The 16,322-nt window shown below is 38.1% G+C and overlaps 1 protein-coding gene across 6 annotated transcripts in view; it reads right to left on the minus strand.

Annotated features, from left to right (window-relative positions):
* Positions 1-16,322, minus strand: part of FOXJ3 (forkhead box J3) — a 156,031-nt gene that overhangs the window by 110,541 nt on the left and 29,168 nt on the right. For 2 of the 6 annotated variants that reach the window (XM_082687141.1, XM_082687139.1), the window contains exon 3: positions 7,020-7,173. The exons of the other annotated variants lie outside the window; for them this stretch is intronic. The gene's annotated coding sequence lies outside the window, so the exon portion shown is untranslated. The remainder of the gene's footprint in view (positions 1-7,019; positions 7,174-16,322) is intronic. 6 annotated transcript variants of the gene reach the window in all.

Raw genomic sequence — 16,322 nt, forward strand, 5'->3', positions numbered from 1 at the left:
CACTTTAGACCCGAAGACACCTCCAGATTTAAAGTGAGGGGGTGGAAAACAATTTACCATGCTAATGGACATCAGAAGAAAGCAGGAGTGGCAATCCTTATATCAGATCAATTAGATTTTAAGCCAAAGACTATAATAAGAGATGAAGAAGGACACTACATCATACTCAAAGGATCTGTCCAACAAGAAGATCTAACAATTTTAAATATCTATGCCCCTAACGTGGTAGCAACCAACTATATAAACCAATTAATAACAAAATCAAAGAAACACATCAACAATCATACAATAATAGTAGGGGATTTTAACACTCCCCTCAGTGAAATGGACAGATCATCCAAGCAAAAGATCAACAAGGAAATAAAGGCCTTAAATGACATACTGGACCAGATGGACATCACAGATATATTCAGAACATTTCATCCCAAAGCAACAGAATACACATTCTTCTCTAGTGCACATGGAACATTCTCCAGAATAGATCACATCCGCGGTCCTAAATCAGGTCTCAACCGGTATCAAAAGATTGGGATCATTCCCTGCATATTTTCAGACCACAATGCTCTGAAGCTAGAACTCAATCCCAAGAGGAAATTTGGAAAGAACCCAAATACATGGAGACTAAACAGAATCCTTCTAAAGAATGAATGGGTCAACTAGGAAATTAAAGAAGAATTGAAAAAAAATTCATGGAAACAAATGATAATGAAAACACAACGGTTCAAAGCACAACGGTTCAAAATCTGTGGGACACAACAAAGGCAGTCCTGAGAGGAAAATATATAGCAATACAAGCCTTTCTCAAGAAACAAGAAAGGTCTCAGGTACACAACTTAACCCTACACCTAAAGGAGCTGGAGAAAGAACAAGAAAGAAACCCTAAACCCAGCAGGAGAAGAGAAATCATAAAGATCAGAGCAGAAATCAATGAAATAGAAACAAAAAAAAAACCCCAACAGAATAAATCAATGAAACTATGAGCTGGTTCTGTGAAAGAATTAATAAGATTGATAAACCCCCGGCCAGATTTATCAAAAAGAAAAGAGAAAGGACCCAAATAAATAAAATCATGAATGAAAGAGGAGAGATCACAACTAACACCAAAGAAATACAGACAATTACAAGAACATACTATGAGCAACTCTACGCCAACAAATTTGACGATCTGGAAGAAATGGATGCATTCCTAGAGACATATAAACTACCATAACTGAACCAGGAAGAAATAGAAAACTTGAACAGACCCATAACCAATAAGGAGATTGAAACAGTCATCAAAAATCTCCAAACAAACAAAAGCCCAGGGACAGACGGCTTCCCAGGGGAATTGTACCAAACATTTAAAGAAGAACTAATTCCTATTCTCCTGAAACTGTTCCAAAAAATAGAAATGGAAGGAAAACTTCCAAACTCATTTTATGAGGCCAGCATCACCTTGATCCCAAAACCAGACAAGAATTCCATCAAAAAAAGAGAACTAGACCAATATCCTTGATGAACACAGATGCCAAAATTCTCACCAAAATACTAGCCAATAGGATTCAACAGTACATTAAAAGGATTATTCACCATGACCAAGTGGGATTTATTCCAGGGCTACAAGGTTGGTTCAACATCTGCAAATCAATCAATGTGATACAACACTAATAAAAGAAAGAACAAGAACCATAAGATACTCTCAATAGATGCTGAAAAAGCATTTGACAAAGTACAGCATCCCTTCCTGATCAAAACTCTTCAAAGTGTAGGGACAGAGGGCACATACCTCAATATTATCAAAGCCATCTATGAAAAACCCACCGCAAATATCATTCTCAATGGAGAAAAACTGAAAGCTTTTCCTCTAAGGTCAGGAACACGGCAGGGATGTCCATTATCACCACTGCTATTCAACACAGTACTAGAAGTCCTAGCCTCAGCAATCAGACAACAAAAGGAAATTAAAGGAATGGAACAAATAATCCTAAAATTTATATGGAACCAGAAATGACCTCGAATAGCCAAAGGAATATTGAAGAAGAAAGTTAAAGTTGGTGGCATCACAGTTCCAGACTTCAAGCTCTATTACAAAGCTGTCATCATCAAGACAGCATGGTACTGGCACAAAAACATCCAAATCGACAAAGAAGAAGTCAAACTATCACTCTTCACAGAGGAAAAGATACTATATGTGGAAAACCCAAAAAACTCCACTCCAGAACTGCTAGAACTTGTACAGGAATTCAGTAAAGTGTCAGGATATAAAATCAATGCACAGAAATCAGTTGCATTTCTCTACACCAACAACAAGACAGAAAAAGAGAAATTAAGGAGTCAATCCCGTTTACAATTGCACCCAAAATTATAAGATACCTAGGAATAAACCTAACCAAAGAGGCTAAGAATCTATACTCAGAAAACTATAAAGTACTCATGAAAGAAATTGAGGAAGACACAAAGAAATGGAAAAATGTTCCATGCTCCTGGATTGGAAGAATAAATATTGTGAAAATGTCCATGCTCCCTAAAGCAATCTACACATTTAATGCGATTCCTACCAAAGTACCATCCATCTTTTTCAAAGAAATGGAACAAATAATCCTAAAATTTATATGGAACCAGAAATGACCTCGAATAGCCAAAGGAATATTGAAGAAGAAAGCTAAAGTTGGTGGCATCACAGTTCCGGACTTCAAGCTCTATTACAAAGTTGTCATCATCAAGACAGCATGGTATTGGCACAAAAACAGACATATAGATCAATGGAACAGAATAGAGAGCCCAGAAATAGACCCTCAACTCTATGGTCAACTAATCTTCAACAAAGCAGGAAAGAATGTCCAATGGAAAACAGACAGCCTCTTCAACAAATGGTGTTGGGAAAATTGGACAGCCACATGCAGAAAAATGAAACTGGACCATTTCCTTACACCACACACAAAAATAGACTCCAAATGGATGAAAGACCTCAATGTGAGAAAGGAATCCATCAAAATCCTTGAGGAGAACACAGGCAGCAACCTCTCTGACCTCAGCCGCAGCATCATCTTCCTAGGAACATCGCCAAAGGCAAGGGAAGCAAGGGCAAAAATGAACTATTGGGGGGCACCTGGGTGGCTCAGTGGGTTAAGCCTCTGTCTTCGGCTCAGGTCATGATCCCAGGGGCCTGGGATCGAGTCCCGCATGGGGCTCTCTGCTCAGCGGGGAGCCTGCTTCTCCTCATCTCTCTCTCTGTCTGTCTCTGCCTATTTGTGATCTCTCTCTCTGTCAAATAAATAAATAAAATCTTTAAAAAAAATGAACTATTGGGACTTCATCAAGATCAAAACCTTTTGCACAGCAAAGGAAACAGTTAACAAAACCAAAAGACAACTGACAGAATGGGAGAAGATATTTGCAAACAACATAGCAGATAAAAGACTAGTGTCCAAAATCTATAAAGAACTTAGCAAACTCAACACCTAAAGAACAAATAATCCAATCAAGAAATGGGCAGAAGACATGAACAAACATTTCTGCAAGGAAGACATCCAGATGGCCAACAGACACATGAAAAACTCCTCCACATCACTCGGCATCAGGGAAATACAAATCAAAACCACAATGAGATATCACCTCACACCAGTCAGAATGGCTAAAATTAACGAGTCAGGAAATGACAGCTGCGGGCGAGGATGCGGAGAAAGGAGAACCCTCCTACACTGTTGGTGGGAATGCAAGCTGGTGCAACCACTCTGGAAAACAGCATGGAGGTTCCTGAAAATGTTGAAAATAGAACTACCCTATGACCCAGCAAATGCACGACTGGGTATTTACCGTAAAGATACAAACATAGTGATCCGAAGGGGCACGTGCACCCGAATGTTTATAGCAGCAATGTCTACAATAGCCAAACTATGGAAAGAACCTAGATGTCCATCAACAGATGACTGGATAAAGAAGATGTGGTATATATACACAATGGAATACTATGCAGTCATCAAAAGAAATGAAATCTTGGGGCGCCTGGGTGGCTCAGTGGGTTAAGCCACTGCCTTCGGCTCAGGTCATGATCTCGGGGTCCTGGGATCGAGTCCCGCATCGGGCTCTCTGCTCAGCAGGGAGCCTGCTTCCCTCTCTCTCTCTCTGCCTGCCTCTCCAACTACTTGTGATTTCTCTCTGTCAAATAAATAAATAAATAAATCTTAAAAAAAAAAAAAAAGAAATGAAATCTTGCCATTTGCGATGATGTGGATGGAACTAGAAGGTATCATACTTAGCAAAATAAGTCAAGCAGAGAAAGACAACTATCACATGATCTCCCTCATATGAGGAAGTGGAGATGCAACATGGGGGGTTAGGGGGCAGGAGAAGAATAAATGAAACAAGATGGGATTGGGAGGGAGACAAACCATAAGTGACTCGTAATCTCACAAAACAAACTGAGGGTTGCTGGGGGGAGGGGGGTTGGGAGATAGGGGGTGGGGTTATGGACATTGGGGAGTGTATGTGCTATGATGAGTGCTGTGAAATGTGTAAACCCGGGGATTCACAGACCTGTACCCCTGGGGATAAAAATATATTATATGTTTATTAAATAAATAAATAAATAAAATAAATTTTTAAAAATTGTTAAAAAAAAAAAAAAGCTGAGATTTTCAGCTAATTATCATAACTGGATAAAACTCTGGGTTGTCTCCCTTGGGAAAAGATGAAGAGTTGCTGCACTCTACTGAATGAACCAGCTAGGCCCCCAGAATTTTCCAAATTTTAAATGGCTCTCACTCTTGGTGGCTTTAAACTTTCATGTCCTACATGACACAGTAACTGTTTAGCAGCCTCAATGAAATGACTAAAATGACCCAGAAAGGATTAGGTATTAAAATTTTGTTGGTAGACTACATATGAGAACTAAGAACATGCCTTTCCCCATAGAGTAAGATGATATGATGATTCCTGAAGTAGCAGAAAACTAATCTCCACGAAGGTATGAATAACTGAGCCTTTTAAAAAACTTCCTATAAGCAATGACCTTTTTAAAAAAATAACCTGAAAAATCCTCACTAGTTTGAAGTGAAAAAACAGGTGGAAGAATCATAATTTGGGAGAAGGAATCCAATACACAGATAGTAGGTCACTCTTCAAACCTTTTGACTTTGACAACTTCTCTTCCCCCCTAAAATTCCAAGAATAGTCATAAAACAGCTAATGCAAAAATCTCGGAGATTTAGGGCACCCAGGTGGGCTCAGTTGGTTAAGCAGCTGCCTTCAGTTTAGGTTATGATCCCACAGTCCCAGGATCAAGCCTCCATCGGGCTCCCTGCTCAGCAGAGTCTGCTTCTCCCTCTGACCCTCGCCTCTCTCATGTTCTCTCTCTCTCTCTCAAATAAATACAAATCTTTCAAAAAAAAAAAAATAGAAAAATCTGGGAGATTTAGTGAGACAACTATAATTTGTAAAACTATTATGATAGAAGAGCTATTTACCATAAAATCTGAGATGAAAAAGAACCTCATTCAGTCATTTTCTAAAGTCCTAGTATTAACTATTTTGAAGACTAAGAATATTCTTTAAGATCTCCACGGGGAGAAAATTTCGCAACTTAATCTGTTCTAAGATATATAACTCTAAAGTATGTGTTGGGGTTTTTTGGTTTTTTTTTTTGGTTTGGGGGTTTTCTTAAGATTTTATTTATTTGACAGAGAAACACAGCAAGAGAGGGAACACAGCAGGCAGAGTGGGAGAAGGAAAAGCAGGCTTCCTAGCGAACAGGGAGCCTGATACGGGCTTGACCCCAGGACCCTGGCATCATGACCTGAGCCAAAGGCAGACACTTAACTGACTGTGCCACTCAGGTACCCCAAAGGTATGTGTTTTTTTTAAAAAAAGGTTTAACTGGCCAGGGGGGCACCTGGCTGGCTCAGCTGATAAAGCATACAACTCCTGATCTTGGGGTCATGAATTTGAGCCCCATCTTGGGCAAAGAGATTATTTTAAAAATAAATAATTCTTTTTAAAAGATCAAAAGTTTTTTTTTTTTAAGTTATATATTTATTTGACAGACAGAGATCACAAGTAGGCAGAGAGGCAGGCAGAGAGAGAGAGGAGGAAGCAGGCTCCCTGCCAAGCAGAGAGCCCAATGCAGGGCTCGATCCCAGGACCCTGAGATCATGACCTGACCCAAAGGCAGTGGCTTAACCCACTGGGCCACGCAGGTGTCCCAAGATTAAAAGTTTTAACTGGCTAATCTAGATCTCCCTTGCTATGAAGAATATTTCTTTAAATTCTTTCTTGGAAAATGAGAACTGGTCAGAGTTCTATTCATAAGGTTGCTTCACATATTTTACAATATTAACACAGCTTAGAATCCGTTTTCTGTAAGTTTGAAGTCCAGAACTTCTCCAACAGGATCTGAATTTGGAACCCTAATAAATTAAACTGCTCTTTTCTAGACTCTCTCCAAATTACTCTACATATATTCTTAGATTCATAAAACTGTATTCTAAGTTCATACAAGCCATATTCCTACTTAGAACTCCATTCAGACTACAAACTTAGGGATCATGTGGTCAAAAGATATTTGTATGTTTAATTCTCATCTTAGCTATCTTTTGTTCCATAATGTAGGAAGGAAAAAAATAAACATTTCTGGGCATTAACCACTCAACTGTATTCTGTCATCAAGTAAATACTGTATTTTGCATTTAAATCTCACCTACTAGAATCTGTCTCTGAGTAGTTAGAAAAACTGATGAACACTAGTTCCTTTAACACAAGAACACTAAAAGCCATCTTTGTAGCTGTTAAACACAGAGGGGTACCTAGGTGGCTCAGACAGTTAAGCGGTTGACTCTTTGTGTGTGTGTGTGTTCGACTCTTGATTTTGGCTCGGGGTCCTGGGATCAAACCCTGTGTTGGGCTCCGTGCTGCTGAGCTTTGAGCCTTCTCAGGATTCTTTCTCTCCCTTTCCATCCCCCACCCCAACCCTCCCTCACCCCACTCATGTGCACCGTGTGTGTGCTCACTCTCTCTTAAACAAAAAATTAAAAACCCTGGGGCACCTGAGTGGCTTGGTTGGTTAAATTCTGCCTTCTGCTCAGGTCATGATTCCAGGCTTCTAGGATCAAGTGCCATGTCGGGCTCCCTGCTCAGTGGGGAGTCTGCTTCTCTCTCTCCTCCTGCTTTTTCTCTGGGTTGCTCTCTCTCAAATAAAATCTTCAAAAACAAGGTTAAAAACCCAGAATCTGCCATTAATACACCTTATACTTAGTTTAAAATACAGGTATGTATAATATACATATAATAAAAGTCCTCTGAGTAACACATATCCATCCACTGGTTCATCCTATCTCATTAAAGTGTCTATACTAGGGGCGCCTGGGTGGCTCAGTGGATAAAGTGTCTATACTAACCTCTCTACAATCCTACTCACTACACATTATACCAGTAGTCTGGCATCAGTGCTGGCAGAAGCTAACATTCATAGAAGGTAATCCTGTCTTTTTAGGGTTAAGTATGATGCACAGAAAATACTAAACAGCTTAAACTCTACATGTGATGTCTAGGATTCAGCTGTCCTCAAAGTGTGGTCCAGAAACCCTTTCAGGGAATCCCAAGGGTCAAAACATTTTCATAATAAGATGTTACCTGCCTTTTCCACTCTAGTCCTCTGATAAGTGTACAGTGGAGCTTTTCACATGCCATGTGATGGGTGTTACCACATCAGACTGAATGCACAGGCAGAATGAGAATCCAACTCTATTAAATCAGTTTTTAAAATTTGCAAAAATGTTGGGAACCCTGGTGGCTCAGTCAGTTAAGCATCTGTCTTTGGCTCAGGTCATGATTCCAAGGTCCTGGTATCAAGGCGCACATCAGAGTCCTTGCTCAGCATGGAGCCTACTTCTCCCTCTGCCTGCCACTCACCTGCTTGAGTTCTCTCTCTCTCTGGCAAATAAATAAAATTTTTAAAAACTAAAAGAAAATTTTTAAGAATTTGCAAAAATGTAAAGCAATGCTAATCTTACTTTGTTTTGTTTTGGAAAATATAGTTAATGTTTCATAAGACATGTCTTTGTTAACATATTGTGGGTTTGCTGTCATTTCTATGTAAATTAATAAATATTTTAATTTCCTCTTAGTTTTAATTACTAATGCAATACATTTTAATAGATACAACACATAAACAAAAGCTCCTTGGATACTAAGTAATTTTTGAGACCAAAAACTTAAGAACCATGTTACAATAACTCATCAACTCAAAGGCCAAAGATTACAGTTTCCAGTACAGTACAAATGTAATGAAGAATAAGGGCTTCTGAGTCACTCAAAAAGCTTGAATTCTCACTCTCCCACTTATTAAATGCATCCCTAGACAAGGCTAACAAACAGATCTGCTGTGAGTAGTAAACGTGGAACACCATAATACAGAATTAATGTCGGGCCATAGAGTAGACATTCAAAAATTACAACTATTGGGGCGCCTGGATGGCCCAGTGGGTTAAAGCCTCTGCCTTCGGCTCAGGTCATGATCCCAGGGTTCTGGGATCGAGCCCCACATTGGGCTCTCTGCTCGGCGGAGAGCCTGCTTCCCCCCTCTCTCTTTCTGTCTGCCAAATAAATAAAATCTTTTAAAAAAAAATTACAACTATTAGACACCTTAAAAAAAAAAAAAAGGGTGCCTGGATGGCTCAGTTGCTAAGCATCTGCCTTCGGCTCAGATCCTAAGGGTCCTGGAATAGAGACCAACATCGGGCTCCCTGCTCATCAGGAAGCCTGCTTCTCCCTCTCCCACTCCACCTGCTTGTGTTCCCTCTCTCACTGTGTCTCTGTCAAATAAATAAAATCTTTAAAAAAAAAAAAAAAGACATGCTTGCTTGTTTCCTCCTTTGTCAATGAAATCTGCACAGTGTAGAACATACAACAAAATGGGTTCCACATTGTGGAATGCCTGGGTGGCTAAATTCAGTGTCTGCCGTTGGCTCAGGCTGTGATCCCAGGACCCTGAGATAAAGTCCCCTCGCCCCTGAAAGCCTGCTTTTTCCTCTCCCTCTGCCCCCCACCCACAGCTCATGCTTGCTCTTTCTCACTCTCTCTCAGGTAATAACTCAAATCGTTAAAAATAAATAAATAAAGTTCAGTATCATTTACGTTTCCCTGGCCACAAGAAGTAGGTAACATCAGGCTTTTCATGAGGTGCACAGAATCTGAAAAGGCCAAAAATCAATCTCTTAATTTCCTTTAAGTCATCTTAAATAGGCAATCTGATATACAGCTATTTAACAATACAGAGTGTCTGTAATATGTATAAATTACTTGAGTCACAGTTGTTCTCAGAGTATCATATAAGATTAGATTACTCTTAGATCTACTACTCTTAGATTCCTTGTTACAATTTCAAGTATGGCTAAGTTAAAAAAAAAAAATTAGACTGAACTCAGTCTATTACACTAAATAGACTTCAAGTTTTCATAAGAAATGGACCAAAAATTTTAAAGAGTGAATAGAGGGGGGGGGGGGAGCTGGGTGGAGAAGACACTCAATTCTAAACTTTAAAACAGTAATCACTGAAAGAGAGAAAAACTACAGAACTAGGGTGCCTGGGTGGCTCAGTGGGTTGGGCCACTGCCTTCGGCTCAGGTCATGATCTCAGGGTCCTGGGATCGAGTCCCACATCGGGCTCTCTGCTCCGCGGAGGGCCTGCTTCCCTCTCTCTCTCTGCCTGCCTCTCTGTCTACTTGTGATCTCTCTCTGTAAAATAAATAAATAAAATCTTTAAAAATTAAAAAGTAATAAATAAATAAATAACTACAGAACTATTCCAAAGGTATATTCATTAATTCCAAAAAATAAGTGGGAATGAGTTAAGCTAGACTCTGAAGGAATTTCACCATGAGTCAATTGACCATACGATCAAAATCTAAATGAACAGACCTTCCATTCTAAGAGCACATCAATCATTGTCAGTTTATATAACAAATCAATACTGATTATCATTCCATAGTGTGAAAAGGTTTGAAAAGGACTAACTTCCATAGAAATCCCAGTGCTATTTAGGGTAGAACATTTACCAGTAATCTATAAAAAGCTGCTCAGCTTAAACTTAGCAGACCCTAAGGAAGTCTCTCTGCCTAGAGATTTATTCTGCTTGTTCTACTATTGGCTCCTAAAGACCCCACATTTTTGTTTCTATTTCTTGTTTCTTGTCTTCATCACTTCAAAGTTTCTCAGCTTTGCTGCCTTTAACAGACTTTATCCTTTTTCTTCTCATCAAGCACAGCAACTTCTTCCATAAATCATCACTATCTTTTCTTAATGAAATGACCTGTTTCCTCACATGTGCTCACATTCTTCACCATCTTCTAAAAATTTACTTTGCAGTTTATAAATATGAGTTTTTCTTTACCTCAACTTCCAACCCACCACTAAACAGATACTTGATTATCAGGTTCTTTTCTCAACTTGAAAAGAACAGAGTACTTATGCCCACCAGATTTTAAGACACTATAACCAACACAAGTGGTTTTAGTACAAGGACAGACATATAAATCAACAGAACAGGGTCCAAAAACGAACCCACCCATGTACATCAACTGATTTATTATTATAATTATTCTTATTAAAGTATCGTTGAGGGCACGTGGGTGGCTCAGTGGGGTAAGCCACTGCCTTCGGCTCAGGTCATGATCTCAGGGTCCCGCATTGGGCTCTGCTCAGCAGGGAGCCTGCTTTCCTCTATCTCTCTCTCTCTCTCTGCCTGCCTCTCTGTCTACTTGTGATCTCTTTCTGTCAAATAAATAAATAAAATCTTAAAAAAAAAAAGTATCATTGACATACAATGTTTTATTAGTTTCAGGTGTACAACATACTGATTCCACAATTCAATGTTACTCAATGCTCACCACAGTAAATACAGTTACCAGTAATAACATTACTACAATATTACTACCTATATTTCCTATGCTATACTTTTCATTTCTATGACTTATTTATTTTGTAACTGGAATTCTATACCTCTTAATCCCTTTCACTTACTTCACTGATCAACTGATTTTTGATCAAGGTGCCACATTAGGAAAGACCATCCAAAAAATGATGCTAAAACAATTGGTTATCTATATCAGAAAAACATAAACAGTATCCCTTATCTCACATCATATACAAAAACCTGCAAAGTGAATTACAGAAAGTAAAAGCTAAAACTAGAAGACATCTAGAAGAAGTAAGAGAAAATCTTTGTAACATTTGGTTAAGCAAATATTTCCCAGATAGGACATGAAAAAAAAATTGCAATTCATAAAAGAAAACAATTGGTAAGCTGGACTTTAACAAAATTAAAAACTTCTGCCCTTCAAAAGACACCACTAGGAGAATAAAAGGACAAGTGACGGACTGGAAGAAAAGTGGATGCAAAGAGGGTATCTTAAGAAGGACTTGTATCTCAAGTCCTTTGTATTCCCAAAACTTAATTAATAAAAAAACCCCAATTTTTTTAAATGGGCAAAAGATCTGAACAGATACCTCAATAAGAAAATATATGATGCTAAAGAAGCACATGAAAAGATGCTCAAGATCATTAGTGATTTTAAAAAATCACAAATTAAAAGTATACGGACGTATCACTACATACCTACCAGAACTAACTGTACCCAGCATTGCCAAAAATATGGAGCAACCAGAACTCTCACATACTGCTAATGGGAACGTAAAATGGTACACCACTTTCAAAAACATTTTGACACTTTTTTTAAAAGTTAAACATAAACCTACCATACGATCCAATCATTTCATTCCCGACTATTGACCCAAAATAAATCATATGTCCACACAAAGACATACATACAAATGTTCATTGCATTTTTACTCGTAAGAGCTCAAACCAAACCAATCCAAAAATGCACCAGCAGGTAAATATTGTTGCACATATATCGAATGGAACAAAAAAGTATTAACTATTGATGCATCAGTGACTCTCAAGGTAATTATGCTAAATGAAAGAAACTAGACAAATAATACATACTGTACAGTTCCAGTTCTATACAGCTTGAGAAAATGCAAACATACATTCAGAGGCAGAAAAGCAGATCAGTTGATTCCTTGCAGAAAGTAACAAGAGGGAAGAATCACACAGCAACACAGGAAACTTTTGAGAATGATGGATGTATTGTGGTAGTAATTTTATTGAGGTGGGGGGAACTCACCACATCAAACCATGTCAATTACATCTCAATAAAGTTTTTTTAAAGCTGTTTTAAATATGGGGGCGGGAAGAAAAATTTGGAGTAGTTAGGGTTTCTCAGCTAAGACATAAAAAGAAAAAAGAAATTGGAACCAAAAATTTCTAAACTTTTTTGCTCTAACAAAATAACTGGGGGCACCTGGGTAGCTCAGTCATTAAGTGTCTGCCTTTGGCTCCAGTCAGACCCCCAATTCGGATACAGCCCCCGCATCTGGCTCCCTCTCCACTCCCCCTGCTTGTGTTCCCTCTTTCACTGTGTATCTCGCTGTCATATAAATAAATAAAATCTTTTTTTTTAAGATTTTATTTATTTGACAGAGAGAAAGAGATCACAAGTAGGCAGAGAGGTAGTCAATAAGCACATGAAAAGAAGTACAACATCACTAGTCAACAGGGAAAGACAAATTAAAATCACAGTGATACCCATTAAAACGTTCAAATCAATCTGAAAACCAGCAATATCTTCCTTTATGAATTTAAACTCCATAGATTTGTCTTGATATTAATAACAAAAATAACTACATTTGTGCTATAAGGAAAAGCATGAATGATTATCCCCATTTTATACGGCTTCCAATCCAGTGTTCCTCTGATTGCATTGCATGGGCTTCTTGGGATTTTATTTTTTAAATCATCTATAGGCCTACTTGTAATAAAGAAGCATTATCTTTTTCTCAGGCTCTACTAATTCGAAGTCTCATTGTCCCATAACCTCCAATTCAACTTTTATACATAGCTAATATATTACCTTCTAAGTTCCAAATATACGTAGGGAGATGGTAGAAAAGAGTGTTAACTGCAAAGAAAGCTGTTCCTATCCTTAAAAATCTCCATTCAGCACAACCTTCAACAGGGACCTGTCCATAAGCATCTACCCTTTAGGCTCTCAAGTAAGCATCAGTAGTATGGGGCAAAATAATCTTTCTGTTGTCCTTTTCTTTTGTTGTTTCTATGAGAATCTTGAATGCTAGTAAGGATATAATGGGTATGTATTATGTATCTGTCAAACTAAAAATGACTGGAACAAGAGTCCAATTCCAAATCCACAATTCCAAAAGGAAGGTGAGAATCAAGTCTCCTATGCACTACCCATATGACTACAAGGAAAGGGTCTGAATCCTAAAAAAAATAAATCCTCTCTTAAAATCCTAACTCTTCTCACCAACACTGGGTACATGCTGCTTTTTATCAGAACTTCTGAATAGTTCACCATGCCCTTTCTCAGAGTTGTCTCCATTCCCAGGGCCTTGAAAGTCTTATCTCTACCAGCAATACAAGTACTACAACAAATTAAAGGATGAGAACCAGGGCTGACACCTGACCTAAGTTGTTCACATTGATTTTCTTCATTAGGAATTCAGAATTAGGACTGACATGGTTTGGGCTGGTCTCCTGAATGAAGAAGCTACGAACCCGAGAGGTACAGGATGGCCATGTGTCAGAAAGGTAAGAAAGGTGGTTTGTAGAAATGAAGAAATAAATTATAATCAGAGAAAATCAAGAAGAGTATACTGCCTAGGTTCCTAAGAACCTATGTTCTATCCCCTCAAGAGATCCAGCCATCTCTCAGTTCTGTGAAATACCCCAGTATTCTCCACAAATAAATTCCTTTTCTGTTTTGTTTGATACATCCAGTGCTGGTTTCCTTTACTTGCAGCCAAGTAAAGCTTGACTAAAATAAGTTTACTAAATCAAATCGTAACACTTTTTTATTTTTCAGTATTATTTTATACCTTATACACTGCTGACAGGCACAGATTTTATATTTAACTCCTCTTTTACTTTGCCAATACACCCGGTGATGCTTTCTATTCCCTATTACCTCATATTATTTCCCCCACATAAATGAATTCATGACAACTCAAATTTCTCTACCATCTCCCCATAAAAAAAGTTGCTTCCTTGCATAGTTAAGATTTTTTCCAATTTTAGAGAACAAATTTCGGAAGTAATCACTAGTTTTCTATCCCCTTTTTCCTGTTTCCAGCATTATTTCCCTTTTCTAATTATTTTCTATAGTATCCTCAATTAAGTGGAATATTTTTGACATCCCTCATTTTAAGAAAACACCTCAGGTTATGATGACTACTGACAGTCAAGAAAAACTTCGTGATTAAGAGCATGGACACTGGAGCAAGGCCTACATATAAACTCCAACTCCGTCCCTTTATTCACTGTATGTTCTTCAGCTAAGCTTAACTTTTGTACCTATTTCCTCATTTAAGAAATGAAGATAACAATGGTACCAAAGTTATGGAGTTATTGAAGGGATTTAATTAATATACTTTAAAATGTTTAAATAATGCCTGGTCTAGTAGTGAGAACACCATAAATGGTAGATATCAAAGTCAGTATTCAGTCACAAAAGTGATTTTTAATAACATGTCCTTAAGTCAGTGACTAGTCAACATTACTCTTCAATACCTAATATTCTGAAATGGAAGTGCTAGGGCATTTGGTCATCCAAAATCAAAAATTAAATTACATTTAGGGTGCTCTAAGCCAGCACTGCCCAGTACTTTCTGCAACAATGGAAATGTATGCGTGATATACAGTATGATTGCCATTAGCCATGTGTGGCTACTGAGCACTTAAATTGTGGCTAGTGTGACTAAGAAACTGATCTTTTGTTTTTATTTTTAATTAATTTACATGAGGCTAATGGCAAATGTATCAGACAATAAAGTTTTACAAGATAAGTCAGAAAAGTTCAAAATATGTTCAGAAAAGTTTCTATAATTGTCAAAATTAAGAGGGTCTCTCATTACTCTTTATTTAATCAGAATATGCCACACCTAGAAATGCAAATTAATAGATTCTATCAATTCCCTCCAAAAGCTTGATAAACATGGTAACAATGATGAACTATGCCATGATAATGCAAAAGCTATTTTGCCACTGTGTGGGAGAGACCTAATAGCATAAAACTATGAATATAATAAACATGTAATATTCAACATCAGCAACATCCTTGGCCTGAAGGCCAGCTGCAAACCTGAACATTACTGGTAGATAATCCAGAATCTAAGAATTCAGAGGAAAGGGAAATAGAAGTGAGAAAACAAATCCCCATGCTCTTGAGCTGAGAGCAAAGGACAAAAATCTGTCCTCTTTTATTCCCTTTTGCTTTCTACCATTGAAAAAGAGAAAAGAGGAAAAAAAATATGTCAGGTGACTTATGTAAATATTTAATCCCATGAATCCTAACAGACCAATGAGGTAAGCATTAACAATCCTATTGCTGCAAAATTGGAAAAAGTGAGTAACTTTCTAAGATCATATGGGTAATACATGGCAGAGATTTATACCTGTATCTACCTAATTTTAAGATTACATACCAGAGCTGCCTTTACAATACCAAGGCTGTTACTCAAAACAAGGCAGCAAGAGGTCTTAAAATAAACCCACCCTTCTCTGGTCATTCTAAATAGTGGGGTCATCAATATCAAGAAAGGAGAAATGAGGAAACAGATGGACAGGAATTTCATCTGGGACACTAACACATGAGCTTCTCTGGTGCTAAAACATCCCTATGTGTTTCCTAGTATACCCTAAACAGACAGACTAGATCAATAATAAAAGGTTATCTTTAAGGGAGAAGCATAACAGGGTCACCAATGTGGCTCGTTCAGTTAAAACGCCAACTTGATTTTGGCTCGGTCATGGTATCAGGGTAGTGGGACAGAGCCCCATGTTGGGCTCAGTGCTCAGTGGTGAATCTGCTTGAGGTTTCCCTCTCCCTCTGCCCCTCCCCCAGGTCACAGGCATGGTGGGGGAGGGGGGAGTGGTGCAGGCACACTCTAAAATAAATAAATTTACTAATTTTTAAAGGGAGAAGCATAACAAAAAGGGAAAAGCAAGTGCAAAATGGGGTAAAAATAGAAAAACAACAACAAAAGGAAGAAATATCAGGTAGAAGGTAGTATGTGTCACCAGAAACTACCTATAGTGCTACTGATAACCTCCAGTATCCCAGGATTTATATACATGTGAACTGTAAAATCAATCCTCTTAAAAATATCAGGCAATGTAGAAATGCAGAATAGGCCTCATCTGAACAAATCTAAAGAAACATCAGATTTTACTTTGCTTTAATTAAACCAAATCGTAACAACAGTCTATTGCT

Source organism: Mustela nivalis (genome assembly GCF_964662115.1).
Source record: "Mustela nivalis genome assembly, chromosome: 10".
Taxonomy (NCBI): domain Eukaryota; kingdom Metazoa; phylum Chordata; class Mammalia; order Carnivora; family Mustelidae; genus Mustela; species Mustela nivalis.